The sequence below is a fragment of the Danio aesculapii genome, chromosome 4, assembly GCF_903798145.1.
Source record: "Danio aesculapii chromosome 4, fDanAes4.1, whole genome shotgun sequence".
Taxonomy (NCBI): domain Eukaryota; kingdom Metazoa; phylum Chordata; class Actinopteri; order Cypriniformes; family Danionidae; genus Danio; species Danio aesculapii.
The window spans coordinates 10111843-10128586 of NC_079438.1; positions in this window are offsets into that span (position 1 = coordinate 10111843).

Sequence of the window (16744 nt, forward strand, 5' to 3'; positions counted from 1 at the left end):
AGACATATTTTGGACACAAATGGACATGACAGACAGTTTTCAAAAGGCATTGGACACAGTGGAGACAAAAGACCAAAGTAATGAGGAGCAAGACGAGTTAGAGGAACAGTTACAAAAGGAGGGAAACAAAGAGACACAGGTGAAATCATCAAAAAGAAGAAGATCGATAAAGATAAAACCTAATTTAGAGACTGCAAGGAAAAAACTGCTAAAAGATGAAGAAATTGAATGCGCAAATAAGTATGAGTTGCTAAAGGGCTTGGAAGAGATGGACTGAGATGATGGTTTTTATGAATGTTTTTATCTTATTTATGGTTTTAGGAATTGTGTCTTTTAATGCAAGAGGGCTTTTAGACATCAGAAAATTTGAAAATGTAAAAGAAAAGTGTAAAAGAGAAGAAATAATTATTTTACAAGAAACAAATTGGAAAAATGAGGTGATGGACGTATATAAAAAAGAGTGGGATGGGGACTTTTATTATAGTAATGGAGATGGGAAAGCTGGGAGAGGAGTAGCTATTTTAATAAGAAAGAATGCACTACAAATGAGTAAAGTAATATATAAAGACAAACAAGGGAAATGTATGATTTTAGAAATAAAATATGAAGGGAAAGATATAATTTTAGTTAATGTGCATGCACCCAATGACGAGAGTGAAAAGAAAAGCTTTTTTAACTTTTTAAGAAGGTTTTTAAACGACTATAAACAAATAATAGTATGTGGGGATTTTAACACTGTTTTTAGCAGACAGGACATAACAGAAGGTATGGTTTTTAAATCAGACACAGGAAGAAAAGAACTAAAATCACTAATGGAGGAAAAAGGAATGATAGACATTTGGAGAGAGAGAAACGGGAAGAAAAAGGAGTTTTCTAGAAGACAAATAGTAGGGAATTTTGTAACTCAATCGAGAATAGACTATGTGTTATGCACAAGAAATATAGAAATTTATATAGAAAAAATAAAGTATGATGAAACTGTTTTAAGTGATCATAAATTTTTATTTTTTAATTTTAATACAGAAGAAATACAAAGAGGCCCAGGGGTGTGGACATTAAATAGTGACATTTTAAAAAATGAAGACTATGTTAAAAAAATAAAAGGAATAATAGAAAAGGAAAAAGGAAACCAAATATATAATGAAGACAAAAGACTATGGTGGGAAAATGTCAAATATCTGATTAAAAAAACTACAATACAATTTTGTAGAATAATACAAAAGAATAAAAGACACCAAGAAAAAACAATAAAAGAAATCTTAGAAAAAGAACTAGAAAAAAAAATGAAAAAGACGTACAAAAAATAAAAGAAATGGAGGAAAAACTGAAAGAAATTGAGGAAAAGAAATATGAAGGAGCTAGACTAAGAAGCAAAGCAAAATATGTAGTAGAGGGAGAAAAGTGCACAAAATTCTTCTTTGATTTAGAAAGACAAAAAGGAAAAGCAAAAACAAATATAGCCGCAAGCGGCGATTGACGGGGTTCGAGCATTTGGCAACCTAATTGCCATTAAGGCAACTTAGATGTAGAACAACCCAACATTTAAGGCTGACACTAAAGAAATCCATGATGGAATGTAATAAATGGCAAAATATGAAGCCTAAATGAATGAAGTGGTAACCTGGGACTAAATCAGCTTTTAAATGCAATAACAGAGTTTATAACTTGTCAAGATGTGATTCAGAATGATCTTTAATGGAATTTTAGTGTCTTTGAACCAACATTATGAGGTCTTGCGCTGCCATCTAGTGGTTTAAATGAGTAATGCATGTTCAGACACGTTATAGAAGCATATGAACACACACTCTGCTCTTTAGATAAATATATCAAGCTCATTTATGCACAAGTTCAATTGTTTTCATAATTATTGCTTTAGACAGTCCAGACATTTGTACACACTGGTTTGTTGAAATTGAGCAAAAAAGCAGGGACTAGTTCCTAAAAGTAGTTAATATGGTAAATAATTAATGGATGGTTTGAGTTGCAGCAGTGGATTTAAAGAGATCAGAATGAGCAGGCCTTTCATACAATATGTCAGATCAAGTATATTTGTAAAAAGCTGTCTCAAATGAACACATATTCTGCAAATTATGGTCATATAGTAATGAAAATCAGTGTTTTTGAGACCTTTTCTACTGTTATAGCGCCACCTATTGACCTATCTTCACAAAATTTTGCATGCTTGTTGAGAATCACATGCCAGATGTGCATACCTGATTGCATGAAGTTTTGAGTTTTCTTTATGCATTTACAGGCATGTAGGTTAATAAAGACACACCCCTTTTGTAAATGAGCCATTTATAGCTGCCTAAAGATGAAAGTGAACCTGCTTTCAATAACTTTTGATCTGCACAGTTCAGAGATTCATACAACACTGGTTTCGTGGCGATTGAGCGAAAAACCAGGGACTAGTTCGCAGAAGTAGGTTTTTCATATATTAATTAATATTTAATGAACAGATTGAGTTACAGCAGTGGTTTTAGCGTCAGACTGTTCGGTATGAGCAGGCCTATCATATGATATGTATTTTGTGTGGCTGTGCAAAACTTTGTGTAACACAGCATGCCAAATTCAAGCTGATTGACTAATGGTTGTATGGTTAGAGTCTTTTTTATGTTTTTTAAGCCTTATAGCGCCACCTTGTGGCCAAAGTCCGCGAGTTTTACATGGTCACCTCAAATTGACTGTATACATGTGTGTACCAAGTTTGGTGAAGATATCTCAATCCGTTGAAAAGTTAGAGCTACAATTAGCTTTTAGCTTACATTAGCATGTTACATTTTTGTGTACGGTTTCGCGTGAAATCAAAATTTCAACTTTCTTTCGATAACTTTTGCTATGCAGTGTCTAGAGAACATTTCTACACTGGTTGGTTCAGATTGGTTGAAAACCCTAGGACTAGTTCGCAAAAGTAGGTTTTTCATATATTAATTAATATTTAATGAACAGATTGAGTGACAGCAGTGATTTTAGCGTCAGACTGTTCGGTATGAGCAGGCCTATCATATCATATACATTTTGTGTGGATGTGCAAAACTTTGTGTAATAACCAATCAATTACAACCTCAAAAAACACAAAATCGCCCCCTAGTGGCCAATTTCTTTCAAAATTCTTACAGACCTCTAGGACCATGAGTCGAACATGCCCACCGAGTTTCGTTCAGATCACCTATCGTTAACCTAGTTTAATGGCTGCTCAATCTTAATTGGCTAATGGCGGCCATGTTTTTGAGATATGCCAATGTCCTTATAGTATGTCATGACACGTTGGACAAAGACACTGCATGCCAAATTTCAAGCTGATTGGACTAATGGTTGTATGGTTAAAGTCTTTTTATGTTTTTTAAGCCTTATAGCGCCACCATGTGGCCAAAGTTTGCGAGTTTTGCGCGGTCACCTCAAATTGACCTTATACATGTGTGTACCAAGTTTGGTGAAGATATGTCAATCCGTTCAAAAGTTACAGCTACAATTAGCTTTTAGCTTACATTAGCATGTTACATACTTGTGTACAGTTTCGTGTGAAATCAAAATTTCAACTTTCTTTCGATAACTTTTGCTATTCAGTGTCCAGAGAACATTTCTACACTGGTTTGGTTCAGATTGGGTGAAAACCCTAGGACTAGTTCGCAAAAGTAGGTTTCGGACAAATCGCGGCGTAGTGCGAAAACGGTGCGTCCTAGAGAAAATCTGAGTGACTCCACTTTTGTTCGGGCTGACCCAAGGATTCCAAAAATGTAAAGTTTTTGAGCCTACGACAAACGGTTTAGAAATGGCTGCCAAATAACTAAATTTTTTTTGTTTTCAGCGCTGTAGCGCCACCTATGGGCCGATTTGGACGAGCCTTTGGATCTGAGTAGCGGTGAGGAGTACTACAATCTGACCAAGTTTGAAGCCAATAGGCCTTACGGTTTGGCCTGGGCAATAGTGATTATGGCAGAAGTAAAATAATAATAATAATATTAATAATAATAATAATAAATATAGCCGCAAGCGGCGATTGACGGGGTTCGAGCATTTGGCAACCTAATTGCCATTAAGGCAACTTAGATGTAGAACAACCCAACATTTAAGGCTGACACTAAAGAAATCCATGATGGAATGTTAAAAATGGAAAAATATAAAGCGTAAATGAATGAAGTGGTAACCTGGGACTAAATCAGCTTTTAAATGCAATAACAGAGTTTATACCTTGTCAAGATGTGATTCAGAATGATCTTAAATGGAATTTTAGTGTCTTTGAACCAACATTATGAGGTCTTGCGCTGCCATCTAGTGGTTTAAATTAGTAATGCATGTTTAGACACTTTGGGGAAGCATATGAACACACACTCTGCTCTTTAAATAAATATATCAAGCTCATTTATGCACAAAGTTCAATTGTTTTGTATAATTATTGATTTAGACAGTCCAGACATTTGTACAACACTGGTTTTGTTGAAATTGAGCAAAAAAGCAGGGACTAGGTCCTAAAAGTAGTTAATAACAGTAAATAATTAATGGATGGTTGAGTTGCAGCAGTGGATTTTGTGCCAAAGAGATCAGAATGAGCAGGCCTGTCATATAATATGTCAGATCAAGTATATTTGTGAAAAGCTGTGTAAAATAAACAAATATTCTGCAAATGATGGTCATATAGTAATGAAAATCAGTGTTTTTAACACCTTTTCTATGGTTATAGCGCCACCTATTGACTTATCTTCATAAAATTTTGTATGCTTGTTAAGAATCATATCTTAGATGTGTATACCTGATTACATGAAGTTTGAGTTATTTTTATGCATTACAGGCATGTAGGTCAATAAAGACACACCCCTTTTGTAAATGAGCCATTTATAGCTACCTAAAGATGAATGTGAATCTGCTTTCAATAACTATTGATCTGCACAGTTCAGAGATTTATACAACACTGGTTTCGTGGTGATTGAGCGAAAAACCAGGGACTAGTTTGTAAAAGTAGGTTTTTCATATATTAAATAATATTTAATGAACAGATTGAGTGACAGCAGTGGTTTTAGTGTCAGACTGTTTGGTATGAGCAGGCCTATCATATGATATGTATTTTGTGTGGCTGTGCAAAACTATGTGTAACACAGCATGCCAAATTTCAAGCTGATTGGACTAATGGTTGTATGGTTAGAGTGTTTTTTATGTTTTTTAAACCTTATAGCGCCACCATGTGGCCAAAGTCCAAGAGCTTTTTACGACCACCTCAAATTGACCGTATACATGTGTGTACCAAGTTTGGTGAAGATATCTCAATCCGTTCAAAAGTTACAGCTACAATTAGCTTTTAGCTTAGATTAGCATGTTACATTTTTGTGTACGGTTTCGCGTGAATCAAAATTCAACTTTCTTTCAATAACTTTTGCTATGCAGTGTCCAGAGAACATTTCTACACTGTTTGGTTCAGATTGAGCGAAAACCCTAGGACTAGTTCGCAAAAGTAGGTTTTTCATATATTAATTAATATTTAATGAACAGATTGAGTTACAGCAGTGGTTTTAGTGTCAGATTGTTTGGTATGAGCAGGCGTATCATATGACATGTATTTTGTGTGGCTGTGCAAAACTTTGTGTAATAAACAATCAATTACAACCTCAAAAAACACAAAAACGCCCCCTAGTGGCCAATTTCTTTCAAAATTCTTACAGACCTCTAGGACCATGAGTCGAACATGCCCACCGAGTTTCGTTCAGATCACGCATCGTTACCCTAGTTTAATGGCTGCTCAATCTTAATTGGCTAATGGCGGCCATGTTTTTTGAGATATGCCAATGTCCTTATAGTATGTCATGACACGTTGGACAAAGACACTGCATGCCAAATTTCAAGCTCATTGGACTAATGATTGTATGGTTAGAGTCTTATTTATGTTTTTTAAGCCTTATAGCGCCACCATGTGGCCAAAGTCCGCGAGTTTGCACGGTCCCTCAAATTGACCGTATACATGTGTGTACCAAGTTGGTAAAGATATCTCAATCGTTCAAAAGTTACAGCTATAATTAGCTTTTAGCTTAGATTAGCATGTTACATTTTTGTGTACAATTTCGCGTGAAATCAAAATTTCAACTTTCTTTCGATAACTTTTGCTATTCAGTGTCCAGAGAACATTTCTACACTGGTTTGGTTCAGATTGAGCGAAAACCCTAGGACTAGTTCGCAAAAGTAGGTGTCGGACAAATCGCGGCGTAGCGCGAAAACGGTGCGTCCTAGAGAAAATCTGAGTGACTCCACTTTTGTTCGGGCTGACGCAAGGATTCCAAAAATGTAAAGTTTTTGAGCCTACGACAAACGGTTTAGAAATGGCGGCCAAATTACAAAAATTTTCCGTTTTCAGCGCTGTAGCGCCACCTATGGGCCGATTTGGACGAGCCTTTGGATCTGAGTAGCGGTGAGGAGTACTACCATCTGACCAGTTTGAAGCCAATAGGCCTTACGGTTTGGCCTGGGCAATAGTGATTATGGCAGAAGTAAAATAATAATAATAATAAATATAGCCGCAAGCGGCGATTGGCGGGGTTCGAGCATTTGGCAACCTAATTGCCATTAAGGCAATTTAGATGTAGAACAACCCAACATTTAAGGCTGACACTAAAGAAATCCATGATGGAATGTAATAAATGGAAAAATATGAAGCCTAAATGAATGAAGTGGTAACCTGGGACTAAATCAGCTTTTAAATGCAATAACAGAGTTTATACCTTGTCAAGATGTGATTCAGAATGATCTTTAATGGAATTTTAGTGTCTTTGAACCAACATTATGAGGTCTTGCGCTGCCATCTAGTGGTTTAAATTAGTAATGCATGTTTAGACACTTTACGGAAGCCTATGAACACACACTCTGCTCTTTAAATAAATATATCAAGCTCATTTATGCACAAAGTTCAATTGTTTTCATAATTATGCTTTAGACAGTCCAGACATTTGTACAACACTGGTTTTGTTGAAATTAAGCAAAAAAGCAGGGACTAGTTCCTAAAGTAGTACATGGTTAGAGCTTTTTTATGTTTTTAAGCGTTATAGCGCCACCATGTGGCCAAAGTCCGCGAGTTTGCATTGTGACCTCAAATTGACCTTATACATGTTTGTACCAAGTTTAGTGAAGATATCTCATCCGTTCAAAAGTTAGAGCTACAATTAGCTTTAGCTTACATTAGCATGTTACATTTTTGTGTACGGTTTCGCGTGAAATCAAAATATCAACTTTCTTTCGATAACTTTTGCTATGCAGTGTCCAGAGAACATTTCTACACTGGTTTGGTTCAGATTGGATGAAAACCCTAGGACTAGTTCGCAAAAGTAGGTTTTTCATATATTAATTAATATTTAATGAACAGATTGAGTTACAGCAGTGGTTTTAGCGTCAGACTGTTTGGTATGAGCAGGCCTATCATATGATATGTATTTTGTGTGGCTGTGCAAAACTTTGTGTAACACAGCATGGCAAATTTCAAGCTGATTGGACTAATGGTTGTATGGTTAGAGTCTTTTTTATGTTTTTTAAGCCTTATAGCGCCACCATGTGGCCAAAGTCCGCGAGTTTTACACGGTCACCTTAAATTGACCGTATACATGTGTGTACCAAGTTTGGTGAAGACATCTCAATCCGTTGAAACGTTAGAGCTACAATTAGCTTTTAGCTTACATTAGCATGTTACATTTTTGTGTACGGTTTCGCGTGAAATCAAAATTTCAACTTTCTTTCGATAACTTTTGCTAATCAGTGTCCAGAGAACATTTCCACACTGGTTTGGTTCAGATTGGGCGAAAACCCTAGGACTAGTTCGCAAAAGTAGGTTTTTCATATATTAATTAATATTTAATGAACAGATTGAGTTACAGCAGTGGTTTTAGTGTCAGATTGTTTGGTATGAGCAGGCCTATCATATGACATGTATTTTGTGTGGCTGTGCAAAACTTTGTGTAATAAACAATCAATTACAACCTCAAAAAACACAAAAACGCCCCCTAGTGGCCAATTTCTTTCAAAATTATTACAGACCTCTAGGACCATGAGTCGAACATGCCCACCGAGTTTCGTTCAGATCACGCATCGTTAACCTAATTTAATGGCTGCTCAATCTTAATTGGCTAATGGCGGCCATGTTTTTTTGAGATATGCCAATGTCCTTATAGTATGTCATGACACGTTGGACAAAGACACTGCATGCCAAATTTCAAGCTGATTGGACTAATGGTTGTATGGTTAGAGTCTTTTTTATGTTTTTTTAAGCCTTATAGCGCCACCATGTGGCCAAAGTTCGCGAGGTTTTGCACCGTCACCTCAAATTAACCTTATAGATGTGTGTACCAAGTTTGGTGAAGATATCTCAATCCGTTCAAAGTTACAGCTACAATTAGCTTTTAGCTTAGATTAGCATGTTACATTTTTGTGTACAATTTCGCGTGAAATCAAAATTTCAACTTTCTTTCGATAACTTTTGCTATTCAGTGTCCAGAGAACATTTCTACACTGGTTTGGTTCAGATTGAGCGAAAACCCTAGGACTAGTTCGCAAAAGTAGGTGTCGGACAAATCGCGGCGTAGCGCGAAAACGGTGCGTCCTAGAGAAAATCTGAGTGACTCCACTTTTGTTCGGGCTGATCCAAGGATTCCAAAAATGTAAAGTTTTTGAGCCTACGACAAGCGGTTTACAAATGGCTGCCAAATAACTAAAATTTTTTTGTTTTCAGCGCTGTAGCGCCACCTATGGGCCGATTTGGACGAGCCTTTGGATCTGAGTAGCGGTGAGGAGTACTACAATCTGACCAAGTTTGAAGCCAATAGGCCTTACGGTTTGGCCTGGGCAATAGTGATTATGGCAGAAGTAAAATAATAATAATAATAATAATAATAATAAATAATAAAAATCCTTACAAAAACAATAGGGTTTCAGCGCTTCGCGCTCGAACCCCTAATAAAAATCCTAACAAAAACAATAGGGTTTCAGCGCTTCGCGCTCGAACCCCTAATAAATATAGCCGCAAGCGGCGATTGACGGGGTTCGAGCATTTGGCAACCTAATTGCCATTAAGGCAACTTAGATGTAGAACAACCCAACATTTAAGGCTGACCCTAAAGAAATCCATGATGGAATGTAATAAATGGAAAAATATGAAGCGTAAATGAATGAAGTGGTAACCTGGGACTAAATCAGCTTTTAAATGCAATAACAGAGTTTATACCTTGTCAAGATGTGATTCAGAATGATCTTTAATGGAATTTTAGTGTCTTTGAACCAACAGTATGAGGTCTTGCGCTGCCATCTAGTGGTTTAAATTAGTAATGCATGTTTAGACACTTTATGAAAGCTTATGAACACACACTCTGCTCTTTAAATAAATATATCAAGCTCATTTATGCACAAAGTTCAATTGTTTTTCATAATTATTGCTTTAGACAGTCCAGACATTTGTACAACACTGGTTTTGTTGAAATTGAGCAAAAAAGCAGGGACTAGTTCCTAAAAGTAGCTAATAATGATAAATAATTAATGGATGGTTTGAGTTGCAGCAGTGGATTTTCTGCCAAAGAGATCAGAATGAGCAGGCCTTTCATACAATATGTCAGATCAAGTATATTTGTGAAAAGCTGTCTCAAATGAACACATATTCTGCAATTTATGGTCATATAGTAATGAAAATCAGTGTTTTGAGACCTTTTCTACTGTTATAGCGCCACCTATTGACCTATCTTCACAAATTTTGCATGATTGTTTAGAATCACATGCCAGATGTGCATACCTGATTGCATGAAGTTTTGAGTTATTTTTATGCATTTACAGGCATGTAGGTCAATAAAGACACACCCCTTTTGTAAATGAGCCATTTATAGCTGCCTAAAGATGAAAGTGAACCTGCTTTCAATAACTATTGATCTGCACAGTTCAGAGATTCATACAACACTGGTTTCGTGGCGATTGAGCGAAAAACCAAGGACTAGTTTGTAAAAGTAGGTTTTTCATATATTAATTAATATTTAATGAACAGATTGAGTTACAGCAGTGGTTTTAGCGTCAGACTGTTCGGTATGAGCAGGCCTATCATATGATATGTATTTTGTGTGGCTGTGCAAAACTTTGTGTGACACAGCATGCCAAATTTCAAGCTGATTAGACTAATGGTTGTATGGTTAGAGTCTTTTTTATGTTTTTTAAACCTTATAGCGCCACCATGTGGCCAAAGTCCGCGAGTTTTACACGGTCACCTCAAATTGACTGTATACATGTGTGTACCAAGTTTGGTGAAGATATCTGAATCCGTTCAAAAGTTAGAGCTACAATTAGCTTTTAGCTTACATTAGCATGTTACATTTTTGTGTACGGTTTCGCGTGAAATCAAAATTTCAACTTTCTTTCGATAACTTTTGCTATGCAGTGTCCAGAGAACATTTCTACACTGGTTTGGTTCAGATTGGGCGAAAACCCTAGGACTAGTTCGCAAAAGTAGGTTTTTCATATATTAATTAATATTTAATGAACAGATTGAGTTACAGCAGTGGTTTTAGCGTCAGATTGTTCGGTATGAGCAGGCCTATCATATGATATGTATTTTGTGTGGCTGTGCAAAACTTTGTGTAATAAACAATCAATTACAACCTCAAAAAACACAAAAACGCCCCCTAGTGGCCAATTTCTTTCAAAATTCTTACAGACCTCTAGGACCATGAGTCGAACATGCCCACCGAGTTTCGTTCAGATCACGCATCGTTAACCTAGTTTAATGGCTGCTCAATCTTAATTGGCTAATGGCGGCCATGTTTTTTGAGATATGCCAATGTCCTTATAGTATGTCATGACACGTTGGACAAAGACACTGCATGCCAAATTTCAAGCTGATTGGACTAATGGTTGTATGGTTAGAGTCTTATTTATGTTTTTTAAGCCTTATAGCGCCACCATGTGGCCAAAGTCCGCGAGTTTTGCACGGTCACCTCAAATTGACCTTATACATGTGTGTACCAAGTTTGGTGAAGATATCTCAATCCGTTCAAAAGTTACAGCTATAATTAGCTTTTAGCTTAGATTAGCATGTTACATTTTTGTGTACAATTTCGCGTGAAATCAAAATTTCAACTTTCTTTCGATAACTTTTGCTATTCAGTGTCCAGAAAACATTTCTACACTGGTTTGGTTCAGATTGGGCAAAAACCCTAGGACTAGTTCGCAAAAGTAGGTTTCAGACAAATCGCGGCGTAGCGCGAAAACGGTGCGTCGTAGAGAAAATCTGAGTGACTCCACTTTCGTTTGGGCTGACCCAAGGATTCCAAAAATGTAAAGTTTTTGAGCCTACGACAAACGGTTTAGAAATGGCTGGCAAATAACTAAAATTTTTTAGTTTTCAGCGCTGTAGCGCCACCTATGGGCCGATTTGGACGAGCCTTTGGATCTGAGTAGCGGTGAGGAGTACTACAATCTGACCAAGTTTGAAGCCAATAGGCCTTACGGTTTGGCCTGGGCAATAGTGATTATGGCAGAAGTAAAATAATAATAATAATAATAAAAATCCTAACAAAAACAATAGGGTTTCAGCGCTTCGCGCTCGAACCCCTAATAATAAAAATCCTAACAAAAACAATAGGGTTTCAGCGCTTCGCGCTCGAACCCCTAATAAAAATCCTTACAAAAACAATAGGGTTTCAGCGCTTCGCGCTCAAACCCCTAATAAAGATAATACAAGGAGCAAAAGGAGAAAGCATAGAAGGAAATGAAGACATTTTAAAAGAAATAAAAACATACTATGAGGAGTTATTTAAAACACAGGGAGTTGATGAATTACAAATGGAAAAATTATTAAAACAGATAAAAACAAAAATAGATGAAGAGGATAAAAGAGAATGTGACCAAGAAATAAGAGAAGAAGAAATAAGAAAAGCAATAGAAAGTTTGAACAAAAGGAAAAGTCCAGGAATAGACGGGTTAAATAGTGAATTTTACGTATGTTTTAAAGAAATTTTAATACCAATTTTAACTGAAATTTTTAAAGAAATACTGCAAAAAGAAGAATTAAATGAAAGAATGGGAATGGGATTAATGAAATTAATACACAAAAAAGGAGAAAAGACATTGTTAAAAAATTACAGACCAATCACAATGTTAAACACAGATTTGAAGATTTGAACTAAAATTTTAGCAAATCGATTAAAAGAAGTGATGCCAAAAATAATTCAAACAACACAGGCCTACGCGATAAAAGGAAGAGACATAGCAGACATAACAATGAGCATAAAAGACATCATAGAATATATGAAGGACAAAAAAAGAGGAAGGATATATCATAAGCTTGGATTTCGAAAAAGCTTTTGACAGAGTTGAACACCAGTTTTTATTCGAAGTACTTAAAAAGTTTGGTTTTGGAGAAGTTTTTAGAAAATGGATCAGGATTTTATATAAGGGTATTTTAACAAAAATTAAATGTAATGGCTTTTTAACAGAATGTTTTAAAATAACAAGATCGATAAGGCAAGGATGTCCTCTGTCAGCACTCTTATATTCACTTGTGGCAGAATCCCTGGGCCTGGCTATCAGTGAAGAAGAAAAAATAAAAGGAATGGAAATTGAAGAAAATAAAGTAAATAAAATGTTTCAATATGCAGATGACACTACATTAATAGTAAAAGGAAAAGAGAGTGTGAAAGAAGCGATGAAAATAGTACAACAGTTTTGTAAAGGATCAGGAAGTAAAGTAAATGAAGACAAAACGGTTTATATGAAGTTTGGAAAGGAGACAGATTTAGCAGATTGCACCAATTTTAAAGAAGTAGAAGAAATAAAGATTTTAGGGGTTTTAATGGGGAAAGATGCCAGAACAGCTAGAGATAAGATGTGGGAGGGTTTTTTAACAGATATAGAAAGGAGGTTAAATTACTGGAAACTAAGAACACTGACATTAAAAGGAAAAGTTTTAATTATAAATGTTTTAATGGAGTCTAAGTTGTGGCATGTTTTATATGTTTTAGAAATGCCAATGTGGATAGAAAAGAGGTTGAAAAAATGTTTTACTGATTTTTTATGGGGAGGTAAGCCACCAAGGATTGCTTTTAATACAGTTGTAGGGGAAACAGACAAGGGTGGGCTAGGTTTAATAGATGTAGAACAAAGGAAAAATAGTTTAAGAGTGAAAAGAATAAAGAAGTATCTAGAAAAAGAAAACAAAGCAGAGTGGAAAAAAAACAATGAAATATTTTTTAAACAAATGTGGTCATTTTAACATGGGAGATGGGATTTTATGGATGAAAACAAAAGCTTGGATGACAGAAAACTTACCTGAATTTTATAGAGAAATTTTAAGTGCATGGGGGAACTTTTTAACTATAGTGCAATATAATCCACATGGAAGGGAAAACATTTTAAACCAACCTCTTTTCTTGAACAACAACATTTTAAGTCAAGGGAAGGTTTTATTTTTTAAGAAATGGATAGAAGTTGGGATTTTAAAAGTAAGGGACATTTTATATGAATTTAAAGAAGGCTTTTTAACTGAACAATATGTTATAGACACAATGGAGGAGGCGAAAGAGGAATACAACAGAAGGGAAATTGAGAAAAATCTTGACATAATTAAACAGGCAATTCCGAAAGAATGGATACGAAGCATAGATAATTTTGAAAAAGAAAAAGAAACAAATGAAGTGTGTGTGAAAATAGGAGAAAAAATACACGATTTTAAAGAATGTACTGTGAAGAATATTTATTGTTTTTTAGAGAGAAAGTTTTTAAAGAACCAACAGCAAACAAATACTGGATGGAAAAATACAATGTAAAAGCAAATGAAATATGGGGAAACATGAAAGGAAGGTATGTAGAAACTAAAGTCGAATGTCTAGAATTTTTAATAAGACACAAAGCAATATTTTCAGATGTCATTTTAAACAAGATAGGGATGGAACAAAGTGGAATATGTAAAGTATGTCAAAAAGAAGAAGAGGGTTTTTTACACATGTTTTTATATTGTCAAGAATTGGAAAGTTTTTTAAAAGATTGTAAAGTTTTAATTAAAGGACTACTTGGAGACTGGGATGAAAATGAAACAGAATGGAACAGAGTATTGATGTTGGGATGGAATAAGAATAATGAAAATAAGAAAATTGTCAACCTATGTATCATGCTGATGAAGAATGCAATGTGGGAAAGAAGAATTGTGGCAAAAAAAGAGAAAATTGTGATGAATGTATGGGCAATTTTAAGGAGGAAAACGGAAGGATACATGGAAAAACTGTATATATATTATAAAAACGAGGACAATTTAGGTGAACTGCACAAAATCTTGACGAACAAAGCATGTCAAGTTTTTAAAGAAATGAACTGGAATTTACCACAGTTTTAATGTTTTTGATTTCAAATGATTTTTTAATATGTATTGTATTATGCTTTACCGTGTAAAATTGTAACTGAAATTATTTTTAACAATAAAAAAAAAAAAAAAAAAAAGGTAATGCCTGATCTCATCTGAACTCGTAAGCTAAGCAGGGTTGGGCCTGGTTAGTACTTGGATGGGAGACCGCCTGGGAATACCAGGTGCTGTAAGCTTTTTGAATTCCTTCATTTGGCAAAAAAATTAATTAATTAATTAATTGGAAAAAAAAATAAATAAATAAAAATACAGGTAAACAATTGAGGTGACAAGGGCGTAGTTTCTGTCGCTGCTGTGTCAAGGCAAGCGGAGTTGCGCTCGGCACCTGGTACTGCGCCTATTTTTAAATAGCCAACTCTTGACGACTGCTTTCGCTTACGGCCATACCACCCTGAGCACGCCCTCTAGTGTGAGTTACAGTTGTTGCACAGCAGGAAGTGTGAGGTGGCAGAAGGAAGAGAGAGGCTCTTCCATTTTGGCAGTTTTGTTTTTTAGTTTTAGTTTTTGTTTTACAAAGTTTACTTTAATTGTTTTTTCAGTTAAAGATTTTTTTCACTAACCCCAAACAGTAACACTGTTTTGGGGTTAGAAAACATCAAAATGGACACAATGGAGAAAGAGAATGGACAGGACACAAACGGAACAAGGAACAGAGAACAAGGAAATGCTACAAACAGGATTGAAAGGACTCTAAATGAAGATAACGGAGAAAACAGCAAGGAGACATGGGCAACAGTTGTCTCAAAGAAAAAAGAAGGAAAAGGAGGTGGTCAAGAAAAGAAAGGAGAACTACAATCAAATGCAAGCATTGAAAGCGAAAAGAATATTGAAGGACAAAGGAATGATTCAAGTCAGAAACAACAAATGCTGAACAAACTAAAGAAGCAAGCAAGATATCAAAGAGACTACAAGAAGGAAGCCACACTAACAATGATGGTAAGAGAAATTGAAAACTCAACTATAAATAACATAATCAAAGCAGTGGAAGACAAAGTCGGGATTGGCAAATTATTTGGACTGAGACGGAAAAACAACAATGAATTTGAGCTGACAATGGAAAGTGAAAAAGAATGCGAGATATTGATGAATGGACTGATGATTAATGGAGAGGAATGTGAGATGAAAAAGCTGTGTGCAACAGAAAAAATGGTATCTTTTCTGAACTTGCCCAGTTACATACAGGATGAGGAGATACAACAAAAACTCAGTAATTGGGGAGTAACTCCTATACTTCCAATAAGAAGAAAATATCATCCGGGAACAATGGTGGCAGACGGAACACACTTTGTAAAGGTAAAATTTCCCAAAGAAGTTAAATCTTTACCATACAATGTTGGCTTTGTGACAGAAGAAGGGATACAATACTTTAGAGTGATACACGATAATCAACTGAAAATGTGCAGACTTTGCTCAAGTACAGAGCATGAGAAGAAAGACTGCCCAAATTTCACATGCAGAAGATGTCTTCAGCAGGGGCATTATGTGCAGGTCTGCGAAGTTCCGCAGTGCCAGGGCTGCGAGAGGGCATTGACAAGATGTAACTGTGAAAAAGGGGAGGAAATTGAAAGGATGGAAATACAAGTGTCACTTGATAATACGGCAACAGAAAGGAAGGAGGACAAAACTGGAGAAGAAAACAATACAGTAGAGGACAGATATGAGCTAGAGGATAAAGGAATGGAACTGGGAGAAGGAGCAAACGAGGAGGAAGGAGAACCAAATAATGGACAATTTGATGAAGAACAATATGATGAAGGCGCTATAGAACTGAACAATGAAGAGAGACAGGAGAAGAAAAGGACTGAGGACAATGAAACAAGAGCACTAAATGAGGTAAGAGGAATGGATTTTGAAAGGGGGAATTATGGACTGGAAAAAAAGAAAAAGGTAAAAAGATAAAAGATTTAAAATCAAGATGTAAAAGTGGCTTAAACATTGAACTGGTTCTACAACGGCAGAAAATGAGAAGAGAAGAGATTAAAGAAAGAATGGAAAGGAAAAAATTTGAAAAAGGAGATGCAAGAAACATTTGTTTAAGTGACAGTGACTCAGAATGAATGGTGGTTATTGGTTTATCCAATAATTATCCTAATGAGTAATGTATGTGTGGTATCACTGAATGTAAGAGGATTGTCAAAATGTGAAAAGTTCGAAAGATTAACGTGTTTGACAAAAAAATTGTGATATATTATGTTTACAAGAGATGTTTACAAGTGGGAAGATGAGATTAAAAATGAAATGAGAAAATTGTGGAATGGGGAAATATTTAGTAATGGAGATATAGAAAAGAAAAGAGGAGTAGCAATTTTGATAAAAAGAGGGATTTTTGAAAAAGTAGAATTAGACTATAAAGACACAAATGGAAGAGTTATAATTGTAAAAGTTATG